At 37.3% G+C, this 16,456-nt stretch overlaps 1 protein-coding gene and 1 pseudogene across 4 annotated transcripts in view; both read left to right on the top strand.

Annotated features, from left to right (window-relative positions):
* The window catches only part of Fstl5 (follistatin like 5), a 501,743-nt gene that overhangs the window by 177,191 nt on the left and 308,096 nt on the right, over positions 1-16,456 (top strand). The window lies entirely within an intron of this gene.
* On the top strand, positions 3,396-11,927 carry LOC146890101 (NHP2-like protein 1 pseudogene; annotated as a pseudogene).

Genomic DNA, 16,456 nt, shown 5'->3' with positions numbered 1-16,456 from the left:
TGAAACATTGAAACTAATGCAGTAATATGCTTTACTAAATAGTGACATATGAGGATGACTCCAGTCATTGCCAGGCACCTGAAGAGAATTTCTAAGATGCCTGCATGTGTTAAATGGTGTTTTTTATTTACTGCCTATAGGACTGTCTCAAACAGTATAGAAGTAGTCTCCCCTACTTCTAATTGACTTGGATTTTTAAACACACACACACACAAAATGCAATTGTGACATACACAGAAAGCAAGTATTGTTTGCAGAAGCTGAGAGATAACCGTTAAAGGTTAGGCAGTTAACCTTTAGCTTAGGGTCACATTGTATAGGAAGTTAAGGTTGGTCAAGAGATTAGTTCTATCCAAGGTAGTTTTAGCATTTAAAAAAAATTCTTAGAAATCCTTTCATGAGGCGTCATAACAATAGTTAAATGGCCTACTGTACACTGTTATAGGAAACAACCCCTAGTTATCAAATTAAATTATTTAGAATTAAAAATCTCCTGTATAGCAAAAGATACTATCAACAAATAAAAAGACACCCTAAGGAATGTATGGAAAAATATAGAAAATACCAGTGATACTTTAGTTTGGAGGTTACATAAAGAATTACAACAAGTTTTTCCAAAATTAACAAAAACTATTCTTTGCAAAGACATAAAACAAAAACAAATCCTCTAATGAATAAATGAACTAATAAACTAAATATAAATCTCTCAAAAGAGTAACAGTGGTAAATACGTGTTTTTTACAAAGTCTGTATTCTCAAGCACTAGGTAAACACAAATTTAAAATTTAAATAGATTCGTTTCTTCTCATACTCATCAGAATGACAGAATGCTATTCCTCAAGAAAAAAAATGTCAAATGTTGGTGATTGTGAGGACAAAGGGAACCTCATCACACTGCTAGTGAAATGTAAATTACTCCAGTCATTGTGGAAGTCAATGAGGATGTTTCTACAATTTAAGAAATAAAGTCAAGCCAGGCAGTGGTGGCTCATGCCTTTAATCCCAACACTCCGGAAGCAGAGGCAGGCAGATCTTTGTGAGTTTAAGGCCAGCCTGGTCTACAAGAGCTAGTTCCAGGAGAGCCTCCAAAGCTACAGAGAAACCCTGTCTCGAAAAATCAAAAAACTAAACAAATAAATAAAAAATAAAGTCAATATATGACTTATCCAACAATTCCTCATACCATACCAAATAAAAACTTAGTTGTACCAGGGGAATTCTTGCAGATCAATATTTCTTGCTCTTTATTAAAAGTCCTAAAACCTTGAGCAAGTTTATATATCTATCCATAGATAGATTTTAAAAAAACATGATACAAATGGTAATGAATTTTGTTCATCCATAAAAAATAAAATCTTGATATTTGCATGAAAATAAACAGAAATCAGTATTTTTATACTCTGAAGATATCCTGATTCAGAAAGATTTACTGCTTTTTTTTTTCTTATGTGCCGGTCTGAGATCTTCATTGCTGTATGTGTATCTGTATATGCTTACAGAAGGTTGTAGGAAGACAAACGGCATGAGTGAACTCAGAATGCCTAGGAGCAGGGTGCTGTGAGTGGAATGTATGTGAAGTTGAACTAAAGTTGAGCAAGAGAGGGTTATCTGAGGTAACATGATTCAAATTGTAAAGTGATTTTAATTAATTGTCAGATTTTAGTTTCACACTAACCATACAATAAAATTCTGCAATTTATAATATGCATCCTAGAATCAGTCAGGTGCACACATTTTTATCAAACTATATTTTACCGAAAACATGCTTTGCCACTATTTATAACATGTTTGTTTTTATGAAAATCAAACTTCAATTTCTCAAAATACTTGGGTTTCTAGCTTAGATGGAGGATTTCTTCTCCTAAGGAAGCAGCTTACAAAACAGAGGCCAAATATATGAAAGCTTTTGTAAGATGCAGACTTCAGGGAAGACAGGGCAGTGACCTTCAGAAAAGGCAATCACCCACGTGAGATGTGTGGCTCTGCGGGGAATGGATTAGACGGTTTGTAGACTATCACAGAGGGATAGCGCAGCAGTTTCTCTCTACTCAAATTGAACAGAGTCTGTGGAGGCTCAGGCGGTGAGAGTTCAAAGCACACATTCTTTGGAAAGAACTGCAGAGGGGGAAAAGAGAGCACCAGCAGGTCTTACTCCAGGGTTTGCAGGGTTTTTTTTTTTTTTTTTTTTCCAGTATCTGGTCTATCATTAATCCCTCTTCCACTGCCTTCCAGTAAAAACGAGAAAATGCCCTGTGGATGGGGTTGAAGCGGGGAGGGTAGCAATCAGGTGAAAGATTTGACTGGCACAGTCCTTGGTTCCCACTGAGGAATTGGAACAATACCTTTCCTCCCATGTAGAGAAAACATTGCCCAACCTGGGTAGTAAGCACTGCTAGAATTCCTGAATTGTCACTTAGGTCAAATATAGTGATGAATTAATGACAATTCTGGACCACATGAACTAAGTTTAAATGTTTAGTATACAAAATACATCAAATTGCTTCTAAGTAACTTTCTTTCTTGTAGAAAATTGTGTAGAAATATTTAAATAAAAAGCATAAAGAACCTTAGATCAATTTCCAATGGCTTCTATTTAGCCAGTAATCAGCAGTCATAAACTGTGTATAGTAGCAAACACATACAATCCCAGTATTCTAGAGGCAGACTCAGGAATAGGTCAGCTTTGAATACTTGAACTTTGCCTCATTAAACGAACAAACAAAAAAGAACAACAAAAACATAAAGAAGAAATAAAGTAAAGAATAAATTTACCTGTCATATAAAAAAATCAGAAAAGTAGAATAAAAATGAGAAGTAACAATTGCTTAAAATAAACTATTATACGACAAAGATGATAAAAGTATTAACTATGAACTTTGTAGAGACATCATAACTCATTTCATATATTCAAATCACTAGAATAAAGACTTAGTGTGTTAATTAGAAATATATAACAAACAAGTAGGTGTAAATTATACCTCTAAATTGAAAAACACATTTCATAATATAAAAAAATAAAATAGAAGGATTAGTGAATTTCTTACATTGAATATTTAAGAAGAGAACATATCTAAAACTAAACACCAGAGGAGATAATAGTCAGAATGAGTGTTTCAGTTATTGATATGCAAACTACAGGCAGCAAACAAATATGTAATTGAGTTATTAGAAATAGAGGGGAAGGGAAACAGAAACTCCTACTTTTCAATTTTGTTAAAAAAAGAAACCCTACAAACCAGAGAATTCATAAAGCTTTTACTGGCTTGTTTTGTGTGTCAACATCACACAAGCTAGAGTCATAAGAAAGAAAGGAGCCTCAGTTGAAGAAATGCCTCCATGAGATCCAGCTGTAACTTATTTTCTCAATTAGTGGTCAGTGTGGGAGGGCCCAGGTCATGACTGTTGGTGTCATCTCTAAGCTGGTGGTGGTTCTGGGTTCGGTCAAACAGCAGACTGAGGAAGCCTGGGGAAGCAAACCTGTACCAGCACATCTCCTTGACCTCTGCATCAGCTCCTGCTTCCTGGGTCCCTATCCTGGCTTTCTTGAGCAGCAATATGGAAGTGTAATTCAAATAAACCCTTTCCTCCCCAACTTGCTTTTTGATCATAGTGTTCGGTTGCAGCAGTAGAAACCCTAATGAAGAAAAAGCTTAACAATCCATTAAAGCAGTAAAGAGGGGTGGTTACATAATTAAACTATACATTTTAATTTTACTAAGGAAAATATGAATTTTTGCTAATCTAAAAATATTAAAATATAATTATAATATAAAATATAAATACCTATTTATTTGATTATCATTGTCTAATATTTGTGTGTTTAGGCACATCAATATGTAAATATAATCTATTCAATTCATTTTTATTTTATATATGTATATGATAACAGGACTGACCACTTGGTATTAGATAACCAATTAGTGGGTTAATCCATGGGAAAGATTTGTTCTCCCTCTTACAGGGAGAATTAATTGCCTATAGTTCTTTGCCTAAAGGTGGGGCCCTGTGAAATCTTTATATGTCAAGTTAGCATAATTATTGCCATCGGCCACTGTTCAGATCTTATGTAGGCTGTCCTGTTTTTGAGGTATCAGGGATGTAGCTCTTCTTCCAGTCATTTCTAGGAGACACAAATAGTAGATTTTCTGGGCCTGTGACTCTTACATTCTTCCTGCCTCCTCTTCTGTGATATTCCCTAAGCTGATGTTTTGAAATATTTTAAAATTCAATATTTTACATATCTTGTAGAGTGTGCTAGTTCTAGCACCCACGATTCAGCTTACGTGTAAGTGTGGATCCAGTTCTGATGCCATGTTCCGGCTTCCACAGGCATTCCCAATTTCTAGGCTTAGCCATGCATACCAACATTCACAAGGATGAGTAATGATACAAAGCAGTGGGAGACCTTGAAATGTGGGAATACTGGGGAAGGAAATGGTTAAAAAAAAGGTATGAACCTTAATTTAATCTTCTGAGTACTGATTTGACCTACAGATTATAATAGATGAAAGACTGAGGCAAGGAACTAGAGATAATGGATAATCCAGCAAACACGAACAAGATGTGGCAACGCTTGCTCTCTGCTGGGTTCCTGCAGAGAGTCACCTAGGTTGTCATACCCAGATGGAAGCTCTTATCACATATGCCTCAGGATGTGACTTTGCCCTCACAGGTTCTTGTTCTCATTAGGGTTGTGTAGCACTGAGGGCTCATCTTTGTGTGGATGTAGTTCTAATCCCTTTCTGTGCCTGCAATCCAAGGTGACTCAAAAGATTTGGACTCAGAAGTTATTTCTATGCTTTTAATCTTCGTGAGGTGGAGTGGAATGAGATAGGATGACAGAATCTGCGTGACAGTAAAGGAGACAGGCATACCACAGAAGTAAACAAAAAAAAATGAAATGTGTATAACTGGCTTGGGAAAAGACAGAAATTACTCAGACTTTTGTATCCTTTGATCAGTTTATCATACTATACAAACAATGACCTCAAGAAATGAGTTTCTTCAGGAAACTCCTTCGCAAAGAAGGAAATGTTGGGAGCTGGGCCAGAGCTGAAGGGAGAAATGGTCACCTGGAAATGGATATCAAACATTCTAACAACTCTTCCTGACTCATTATTTAGATTTATCCTTAGAGCTTTATTTTGTCTTCTTATTTATGTTTAGGGTCTGCATGTGAGTCCACATGAGGCCAGAGGAAGCAGGTGACCTGGAGTCAGGGATGAAGTCCAGGTGAACTGCTCAGTATGATTGCTTGAAACTGAACTAGGCTCTTTGCAAGAACAGTATAACCTCTTAACCTCAGAGCCATACTTCAGGTCACATTCATTGCATTTCAGATTAACATAACAGTTCTTTAATACTGACACTGAGCAACCGTGTTTTAAAAGTATGTTTTATAAGGGTGTATTTTGATTGGTCATGATGTAATACATGATATGTTAAGTGTATAAAGACAGTCAAAACAATCCTTTGATCCAACAGTCTTCAGAGATTTCAGGCACGTATATATCTGAAATTATTTAGAAGAGAAAGCAAGCACAGAGTCTGAGTGGGCCTGAATCAGGTCTTCTGAGTATATGTTATAGTTATTAGACTGGTATTTTTGTGGGACTCATAGCAGTGGGAGTGTAAACTTTTGAAATGTTTACCTCCTACTGGGTTGCCTTGTCCATCTTGTATAGCTGGGATTTTCTCTTGACTTAATGAGTTTTGTTTTGAAATCTTTGGCTGTCCTGTCTTGGAGGCCTGCTCTTTGCTGAAGATCTGAAGATGAAATACAGGGGAAGTTGATCTGGGGGAGAGAGTATGTGTCAGATGAGCTAGGATGAGTGGAGGGAGCTGAAACTGTGATCAAGATGAAAGAGGAATCTATTTTCAATTAAAATTTTTATAAAAGATAAATTATTACTAATATCATACTTTTAAGAAAAATGATATATCTTTTATCTTTTTGTGTTTACTTAAGTATTTATTTATTCATTGTGCATGCATGTGTGTATGTTTGTGTGTGTGTGAACCAGTACATGCTTGCTTACACATCATAGTACATCATTCAGGAGTTTGTCCTCTCCTTCCATTTTGTTGATTTCAGGGATCAATAAAACTCAGGTCCTCAGCCATAAAAAATATGCCCTAATCTACTGAGCCATCTCTGATGTCACTAAAAAACTAGTTCTAATGGCTACTTCAACTGTGATGGCTAAATTATGTACTATAACTGTAGTTAGCCACAAGATTAGCAATAGAGTTCTGTTTTCTATCCCCAAGGAGACTAAAGTATTCTGATTACCATTTTATTGCTAAGTTTGACATCATTCCTTACATATTCCTTAAACACATTAATGAATTTAATGTAATGATTTTAAATTTCTAGGCAGGACTTTTATCAAGTGGTGTTCAAAGTCAAGTGACCTCCCTCCAAAACCAGATGTTTTAAACACAGGGATGAGTGTCTACCCTTTTAAGTTAGCAAACAGTTGCCTACATCAAAACAATCTAGATGACTTAGACATACCTAGTAGCTTAGGTAAAGATAATACAGCATTGCTTTTTATTTTTGATTTTTGTGATGGACTGGATTTTTCCCACTGAAGTTCTCTTCGCCCTGTACTTTTATATGACATTTTTTATCATATAAAGTATCATATAAAGTTTATATGATACTTTCTCATCCCTATCCAGGTTTTCATTCATTGCTACTTTCTGTGATGTTTAGTTTTTTTTCCAAACATGACACAAACCTTGACATATGGCAATGGGAAACCTCAAATGAGGAAATGCCTCCATTAAATTAGTCTGCGTAGAGGTCGGTGGGGCCATTCTCTTAATTGCTCATTGATTTAATAGGGCCCATCCCAGTGTGGACAGCGCTTTTCTGGCCAGGTGGGACTGGGATGTGTAAGGAAAGTAGTTGAGCAGTCTGGGTAAGCCAGTAAGCAGCTTTCCTTGGTCTCTGCTTCAGTACCCGACTCCATGTTCCTGCCTATAGTAGGAACATTCTCTGGGACTATGTTTCTTTTAATACCATTATGTTAGGATTAAGAAGGGGTGCTATCAAAGTTTTTTCTGCATCTATTATGCTCACCATGTGATTTCTGTACTTTGGTGTATTTATGTGATATTTTCTCTATTGATATAATGAATCGACTTGCAACACAGAATAGTTCCATCTTGGTTAAGGTGAATGATCCTTTGAATTTGCTGTTGATTTATTACAGTGTTTAATTTGCTCACTCACCTGTTAATGGACATCGAGATCTTAAAGTCTAGGGTTTTGTAGTATTGGCTGGAAGAGGTGGCAGTGTAGCCAACACTAAGAAGATATACAGGCATATGGCGGGAGAGGGTTGTGAGGTTTGTTTGTGTGTTTAGAATTGTTTTATTCCAAAAGGGAGGAGGATGTTAAAGCTGGAGTTTCTCTGTGGAAAGTAGGAAATAACTTGCCTGTTGTAGCAGGAAGACCTGTGGAGAGACTGCGAAAATGACCGAAGAACTAGATCTTTTTTTTATTTAGACCTGTGGACTGTCTGTCTGCTGTCTGTCTGTCTGTTTGATTCTATTGTAGCCACAAAATCAAATGTAATCAAATTGACTCAATTGATCTGAATGAATATATTTTCCTTATTTTACAAACTTGTAGTAAATTCTATTCTATACATTCATTATTTCTAAATTTCAAAGTATGTCATGATAAATGTATACTATAATTCATTCATTCTGGGTACTGAGTGAAGTCTCTAAATTTGGCAACCCACTTTTTTTTTGTTCTGGGAAATACTTTAATCATTTATTAATTATTTCTTACCATCTGTTTTTCTTCCCTGCCCATCTGGACCTTCTATTATTTGGCTTTAGAAATTCAGGAAATGACAGTCGTATGGGCTGACATTTTCTCTTTTCTATATTTTGTTTTATGTTCACTTATTTATTTTCCATATATTTTTTAATTTGAATTTTGTTCAATAATTTGGATATTTTATTTATGGATAGTATCTTTCAAAATAAATTTAAGTAGATCATTCTACTTTTTAATTAAGACATTTGTTGCTTTGTTTTAGAGATTAGCTTTGGTCTAAGTTCTGAGTGTAAGTCAGTAAGTTACAGAACTGTTTGCTTTGTTTCTACTGTACTTGTCCTCACTGCTTAATCTTATTTCACATGGTTTACATATTTATTTTGACCTCGTGGCTCATGGGAGGGTTTTTTTAGTTGTCAAGTTCACGTCAACTTCCATCTCTTTATAAAGAGAAAGACACTCTTTGTAGTGATAGTTCACACCTTCAACTCCAGTTTAAAGAAGTCTATGATGGAGGTAGAGCTAATAATAGATGACTGTAAATTCAAGGCTAGTATGGGCTGCATAAAAACAGCCTATCAAAGGAGAGGGAGATGAAGAGAAGGATGAGCAAAGAAGGAACAATGTAAATCATGGTTTTGTATTTCAGATCATTGGGAAAATGTCCTCAGCTATAAGTTTCATTGTGGTTGACATAAGCAAATGCTCTTTAATAAACTCCCAATATTGTGTCCAAGAGATCACTCGCATTATTCCTTGGAACCTTAACACAGAGGCTAATGCTATAGCTGCGAAAAATTTTGTGTTGCTGTGGAGGACAAGCCACTGAGACAGGGATTCTCTTTGCCTTCTAAATTCATTGTTTCCCATTACGGTTATAAGTGTAAACTCTTCCAGACTCCTAACATGATTGTGCATTGTTAGGGAGCTAGTACTCTAATGACTGATCCAATAAGACTCTAGTAATAACTGTAAGTCTTATACTGAAAGGTACTTGGAAATCTATGTACAAAGAGAACCTGCTCAGTACAGAATATTTCCAGCTCACTCACATAAATGTTTAGAATCAACTTTCAAAGAACCACTAAATAAATTTCCTTTATTTATTTAACAGGTTGTTTCTATTTGGTGGTTATACTCTCCAGAACTCTACATACTTATTTTTAAATCACTACTTTATAGTGGGTTCAAAAGTTTTAAAAGGATCAAAATTGTGTTTATGGCTTCAACACTCTATATTAAAGAAAAGTTGGCTCTCTCTCTCTCTCTCTCTCTCTCTCTCTCTCTCTCACACACACACACACACACACACACACACACAGTGTACACATACATATATTCAGAGAAAATGGAGATTTAAAAATCTGCATTATTTTCTAACTTTTACAATTCCCAAAGTTAAATTTATTCAAGTGATGGAAATACTGGGAATGAGATTAGAGTTGATGCACGTTTTGAAAAAGTCTTGTGCAAATGTCCAACAGCAAACAGTTTGTTGAGGTATGTCTGGGTTTGTTTAAGAAGCCAGATTTTGTGATAGTTGTGGATAAAATTTGCCAACTGTCTCAGTGATGGGTGGAGACTGTTGATCAATAGGTGGGTAAAGTGACACTGTGTGGCGTTTATGGAGCGTTCAGGAATCGTTGACCTTTGTGGATACTCATCCCTGAAGAATTGTGGGTAGTTTGAGATATTTCAATTAAAACTATTTGCTTGTAATTTCCTCTGGAGCATTCATTTAAGTTTTTTCTATTTCTTGTGTCTGTTTTCTAGTGTTCAGATCATGGTAATACTGGATTTTAAAAAAGAGTTCAGGAGTGATCTTTCTCTTTCCATTTTGTGGAGCAATTTGAAGATCATTGGTCTTATTATTCTTCATAGATCTGGTAGTATTTATTGTAAGTCTATCGGGAACTAGGATTTTGTCATTGTTTTAATATAGCTTTTCTAAAACTACCACTACAATTTTATTTTTTTACATATCTGGATAATTCTGTTTATATATCCTGTTGTTTAACTTTGGTAGACTCACGTGTCTACAAATTAATTTACTTTTGAATTTTTAGATTTGCAAATTTGTGAGAACATACGTTTTCAAATCACACAATAGGAGTCCTCTCACTCTCATTAGAGTCAGTAAATTATCTTCTTATTTTAATTTTTATTTATTTATTTAGAAACTGTCTTCTTGGCCTGGGCAACACAGATACTGCCCAGCAAACATCATTAGTTTTCACTGCCCATGGATCTCATTTTTTGTCTAACGGATGCACATGAAGTACTAAAATTGCTGTATTTCAAGGGATAAAAGAGCTTCCCCCAGTGTTACTTTTGTTGTAGACCCAAGAATAAACTTGCTCCGTGCCATCAATTCTGTCTCTAGAATGTTGTTTTTGAATAGCATTTCTCTGGATTTTGAATTCACAACACTGTCTTTCCCATATTCTTTCCTTTGCTCCCATGAAGGCAAAAGAACAAATCATCATCATGTCTTGTCTGCTTACCCAGTTCTAAGATGTCTGGTTTGTCCTTCCCTAGTAGTACCCACCAGAATGGATAAAAGGTGTATAGAAAAGCCATTTTTAAGAACTAAGTTAGACATTATGAATGGGAATATTCTCAATGTTATAATGTGCTTCTCTGAACAGATCTTTATGTAATACAAGAATAATTACAATGAAAAAAGTAATTAAATGTAAAAATAAAAAACTGTCTTTTTTCAATTTACATATTAATCCCAGGTCCCACTCCATCCCCTCCTCCTGCTCCCACCACCTTTACCCCCATCCACTCTTCAGAGAGGATAAGGCTTCCCATGGGAAGTAAACAAAGTCCAGCATATTGCTTTGGGGCATGGCCAAGCCCACCCCCCCACACACTTATCTAGGCTGAGTATGGCATCCCTCCACAGAGAATAGGTTCCATAAAGTCAGTAAATAAATATTGGGTCTTAAGAGCAGAAGGGCTCTCCCTAGCACTCCCCAGCTGCAGTACTCGGGAGGGTGACCCTGTCCCTTGCAGGGCAATGCAATAGAGCAGGCCTAATGGTGAAGGTGGAGGAGAGTTGATCCTGAAGGCATTAACACAGGAGAACTCCCCCACCCCTTGCTCATTGCTGTAAGAGGTGTATAAGTCTGGGCAATGTTGGAGAGCTCACCCTGATTGTGAGGACAGGGAAGAGCTGGCAGGCACACCAACCCTACAGCTACCCAGGGCCAGATCCCTGGTTATGACTTGACCCACCCCAACATTCCACCTCATCTTTTTGATCTTCTGGAGCACATGAAAGGACCTGACCCACAGACCCTATGGCAGGATCTCCACAAAACAGGGTAACAATAGGATATCCAGGCAGAGTCCCAGTGAGGGTTCAGAACTGACAGCGAAGGTGAATCTGGAGACCTAAAACCAGACTAATGACTCTTTACTCTGAGCACTTACTTGAGGGTAAAGATACACGGACAAAGGGCTTTCCTGCATGATTCACTGCGTCACACTGCAGCTTCCATGGTGAGGTTTTTAATCTTCCCCATTTATTTTTACCTTTTATTTGTTTTCCTCTGAAATTTTGCTTTAGTTGGGGCAGGCAGAAGACAGATGCAAAGGCATGTGGGAATGAATGAGGTCAAGATAAATGACGAAAAGACACAGAATAAATAAAATAAAGAAAAGAAAGAAACAGATAAATAGAAAAGGAAACACAAATTATCCCTATGCAGCACTTCCGCCTATCTAAAGGGAACTGGTCTTGAATCACAGCAAGGCCTGTGCAATGCAGCCTTGAGTAAATCCAAAGGCATAGACCCTTGCAGTTGCCCACTTCACCGAGAAGCTCCTTGACCTTGTTCAGCAGTCATGTGGCTCTACATATAGCTTCAGAAAACAGTCAGTTTGGCCACAAAATCCCTCAGAAAAAGCATCTTTGAGTTCATGGTGATGGCATCAGGTGCTGAGCCCTTAGAGAGCATCTTTCATCTCTCACTGCTGTGGGTAGACGAGAATGTCCCCTCTGTATCTGTGCCTGTGTGATCTCTAGGCCTGTCATCACCTCCTCTGTCACAAAGGAGGCTCTCAGCAGAAGTGGCAAATCCTTTCCATTCAGACTCATGTTGACAAGCTCTTGATGTAGGCCTGTGGCTGCTGCCCTTTCCTGTCATCTCCCACTTTAATTGTATCTCATATTGTCTGTTAGCACGTAGTGTTTTCTGCCATATTGATTTTAATATTGTATTACATTTGCTTTTAGTATTTTTGTTTTACAGTGATATTTTTGTTCCCATTCTCCCCCACGCCTTTTTTATAAAAAAAAAAAACAACACATTTTTTCGTCATCCTTAAAAAGGAAGATGAATTGCTACTTAAGACAGGTGAGAGGAAGAATAACACCATTTAACACCAGGAAGAACCCAGAGAAATCTAAGGGAGAGAGGGTGTCTACTTTCATCTGCAAACTCCATCATGTGTGCGGAGCAGGATGACAGGAACTCATACCTCTGCACACAGGTTCTCTGTAAATGCCACCACGACTCAAGATTTTTCGTTAGGTGGCAGTTCCCCTCATACCTATCATGGAAAGAGGAGTATAATAACATTATTCTTATGCCAAAGTACCATTCCTTAGTGTTCTCCTGTATTCTCAATGCAACTTACTCCAAATGTCCTCCTGGAGGTTTCAGGGCAACAACAATTCAACCAGATGTTCTGCAGGTACTAGAGACAGCTAGTGAGTTTTATTTCCTCGATATTGAAGAGATGTAAAGACAAGGGTCAGTGTATTGGTGACAGAATAAAGGAGTTGAGGGAAATTGTGGCTCTTTGGCTGGGATATACAGCGAGACATTACTATCTAGAAAATATCCTTTCCGTGGTGAATGGGGATTTTTCCATGGAGCAGTTGACGCCCGCTGTGGGAGACCTTACTCTTTGGGTCCTACAGCATAGGTCAAATGCATTTTTTTAATCTCATGAAGAACATAATAAGGGGCTGTTTATTCTTAAGCATTTTAATAAAGAAAAATATGTAGATTTTATTTTATGTGAAAAAAATAAAAACTGTTGAAATACCAACTATCAGTGAACTAGCAGTGTAGCGCTGTGAACAGTTTAATAGACCTGTATGTCACGAGGAATTAGATGCTGTCATCAGAAACCTCCCTACCAAAAAAGCCCTGAACCAGATAGTTTCAATGCAGAATTCTACCAGAACTTCCAAGAAGAGCTAATATCTATACTCCTTAATGTGTTTCACAAAAGAGAAACAGAAGAGTCATTGCCAAACTCCTTTTATGAAGCTACAATCACCCTGATACCAAAACCACACAAAGACTTAACCAAGAAAGAGAATTACAGACCAATCTCACTCATGAACATCGATGCAAAAATTCTCAATGAAATACTGGCAAACCGAATCCAAAAACACATCCAAAAAATTACACATTATGATCAAGTAGGCTTCATCCCAGAGAGGCAGGGCTGGTTCAACATACGAAAATCTATCAATGTAATCCATCATATAAATAAATTGAAAGAAAAAACCACATGATCATTTTATTAGATGCTGAAAAAGCATTTGACAAAATTCAACACCCCTTTATGATAAAAAGTCTTCAAGAGATAAGGGATACACTCTGGAAAGCCCTAAACATGGAGACCAGAGGTTGTTAGGGGCTCAGGAGACCAGGGACAGGGAGAAAATGTTGTGTAGAATCATTCTTAATGAAAACATCTGACTTCATGGTGCAGCACTTGGTTTAATATTAAAGCCATATGCTGAAGCTGAGGAGCCTGTGTGTCCCGTGTGGTGGCAGATTGTATGCGACTTCCCTGCACTCCTGCATATTCTGTCTTTAAAAATACTACCGAAGAACTAACTGAAGATCAAATATGTTGTTCGAAATAGGATAGGGAGACTGTCACAAATTCAAGGTAGAGATGATGTTCTCTCCATTGGGTTGTCTTCAGTAGTGATACTGGAGCAAATTCTTAGCCAGCCTAACAGTGCCACAACAGAAGATGCAGACAGTAATCACAGTAGTCACTGGAAGGTCACACTGTGCCATCTTCTGAAGGCTTTGTAGTTTGCTACATGTGTCGCTGGCTATGAATTCCATGAGATTATAATATACAAAACAAAATTTTACTTTGGTTTCCAAATTTTCTATATGTGGGTGGCAGATTGTCACGAAAATGGATGCTTGCGACTCTAACTCAAAATATATAATTAGGGAAATGGAAACTTCTGAATCTTCCCCTATTTTGTGTATTTCTTGTTTCTCTTTTCTTTTATTCCAATATTTAAAGAATTTTTTATAAAAGTTTATTAATTTATAAAAGCTTCCATTTCCGCCCCTCCTCCCAACCCCCTCCCACTCCCCCCCACTCCCTCTCCTCCTCTCTCTCCATCCCTAAGAGCAGTCAGGGTTTCCTGCCCTGTGGGAAGTTCAAGTTCCTCTCCCCTCCCTCCAGGTCCAGGAAGGTGAGCATCCAAACAGACTGGATCCCAAAATCCAGTATATGCAGAGGAAACAAGTCCCAGTGTCATTGTCAACGGCTTTTCAGAAAGACTCCTGGCCAGCCACATTCAGAGAATCCGGCCACATTCAGAGAATCTGGTTGGATCACGTGCTCGTTCAGTCCCAGTCCAACTGGCCTTGGTAAACTCTCATTAGATCAGTCCCCTTGTATCTGTGAGTGAACGCACTCCTCACGGTCCTGCCTTTCTTGTTCATGTTCTCCCTCCTTCTGCTCCTCATTTAGACCTTGGGGGCTCAGTCCAGTGCTCCAATGTGGGTCTCTGTCTCAATCTCCATCCATCAACGGGTGAAGGTTCCCAATGATAGCCTATGCTGGAGAGGATGTGGAGAGAGGGGAACTCTCATCCATTGTTGGTGGGAATGCAAACTTGTGCAGTCACTGTGGAAATCAGTGTGGCTGTTTCCCAGGAAATTGGGAGTCAACCTCCCCCAAGACCCAACAATTCCACTCTTGGAAATATACCCAAGAGATGCCCTATCATACCACAAAAGCATTTGTTCAGCTATGTTCATTGCAGCACTATTTGTAATAGCCAGAACCTGGAAACAACCTAGGTGCCCCTCAATAGAAGAATGGTTAATTTTTAAAGAATTTTTAATTATTTTTAACTTTTTGGCATCTGAGAAAAATATTGTGCAAGAATTTCTTGGCAATTTTAGGAATCTTATTTTGAAGCACACTAGTTCCAAACCTTCCTTGATGTACCTTGCTTGTGTCTTTATGTTGTAATAGGATTTTTATGTAGACCATGTTGGCCTAAAACTTAATGTCTATTTACTTCCATTTCTAGAGTTTCCAGAATACAGGCATATACTACCTACCCAGTTCCAACAGACTTTTTAATACAGTTTGTTGGGGAAGACACTTATTTGTTAAAACAATTTTATTCAAATATCCTACTGTCAAATCCGTGAACAAATTATCATTCATAATCATAATCACTATATTTCTTAATCGAATATTCCAAAACCAGACACATTCAGGGCCATGTATAAAGTATCTTCTCAGTAGCTGCATGGTAACAGTATTAACTTTGTTGCTATTTCTCTCTATTTTATTTAAGAAATACATACTAAATTCTAAATTGTATGTTATTTGATGAAAAATGAGGCTTGAACATTTAACTAGCTCACTAATTCCATTCTTAGGTCAGATTGGTAATATAAAATTTTAGATTTTAATGTCTTTGTCGCATTAACCTATCTGAAAAAAAATCAAACAACCAACTGTAGATTAAAAGATCAATTTAAAGAATATAAGTAAAAATTAGTTTTTGTGTGAAATAGTTGAGAATGTTTTAGACTTTGTGCATATTTTTAAATTGAGCATTATCAGTGTGTGATTTGTCAATGCAGGTGAACAGTACATCTAACCACAACTAAGTGTGTTTTACATACATTAACTGTGATTAAAATTGTGCTTTAGTAGATGTGTGTAAACAAAGGGATTATTGTATTGAGAGACTCAGTGTAATTTGTTAGTTGCCTCTTGTTTTATTAGTAGAATATCTTGCCAGACAAAAATACAGTTTAAAAACAATGATTTGAGCCTTCATCTATGACTAAAATGTTAGTCATTTAGAGTTGCTATTAAATACATCTTTACAAGGGAACTGATATAATGAGAGTTCACCAAGGCCTGTTGGACTGGGACTGAACGAGGACGTGATCCAACCAGATTCTCTGAATGTGGCTGGCCCGGAGCCTTTTTGAAAAGCCATTGACAATGACACTGGGACTTGCTTCCTCTGCATATACTGGATTTTGGCGCTCCAGTCTGTTTGGACTCTCACCTTTCCTGGACCTGGAGGGAGGGGGGAGGAACTTGAACTTCCCACAGGGCAGGAAACCCTGACTGCTCTAGGGGATGGAGAGGGAGGAGGAGAGGGAGTGGGGGGAGTGGGAGGGTGTTGGGAGGAGGGGCTGAAATGGAAACTTTTATAATTTAATAAAAAAAAATAAAGTTAAAAATAAATAAATAAATAAATACATCTTATACTTTAACCTAGCATATGCTAGGAGAAAGTGTATGAAAAATGGCTCTAATTAAATGGTATGTCTATATTCCACACAATAATTAATGCAGCTCACCTTAATCTGCTGTTTCCCCCTCCCCCTATTATCA

Source organism: Myodes glareolus, chromosome 20 (genome assembly GCF_982192425.1).
Source record: "Myodes glareolus chromosome 20, mMyoGla1.1, whole genome shotgun sequence".
Classification (NCBI taxonomy): Eukaryota; Metazoa; Chordata; class Mammalia; order Rodentia; family Cricetidae; genus Myodes; species Myodes glareolus.
Note: the sequence above shows the minus strand (reverse complement) of the source record. Positions and strands in the feature narration are given on the sequence as shown.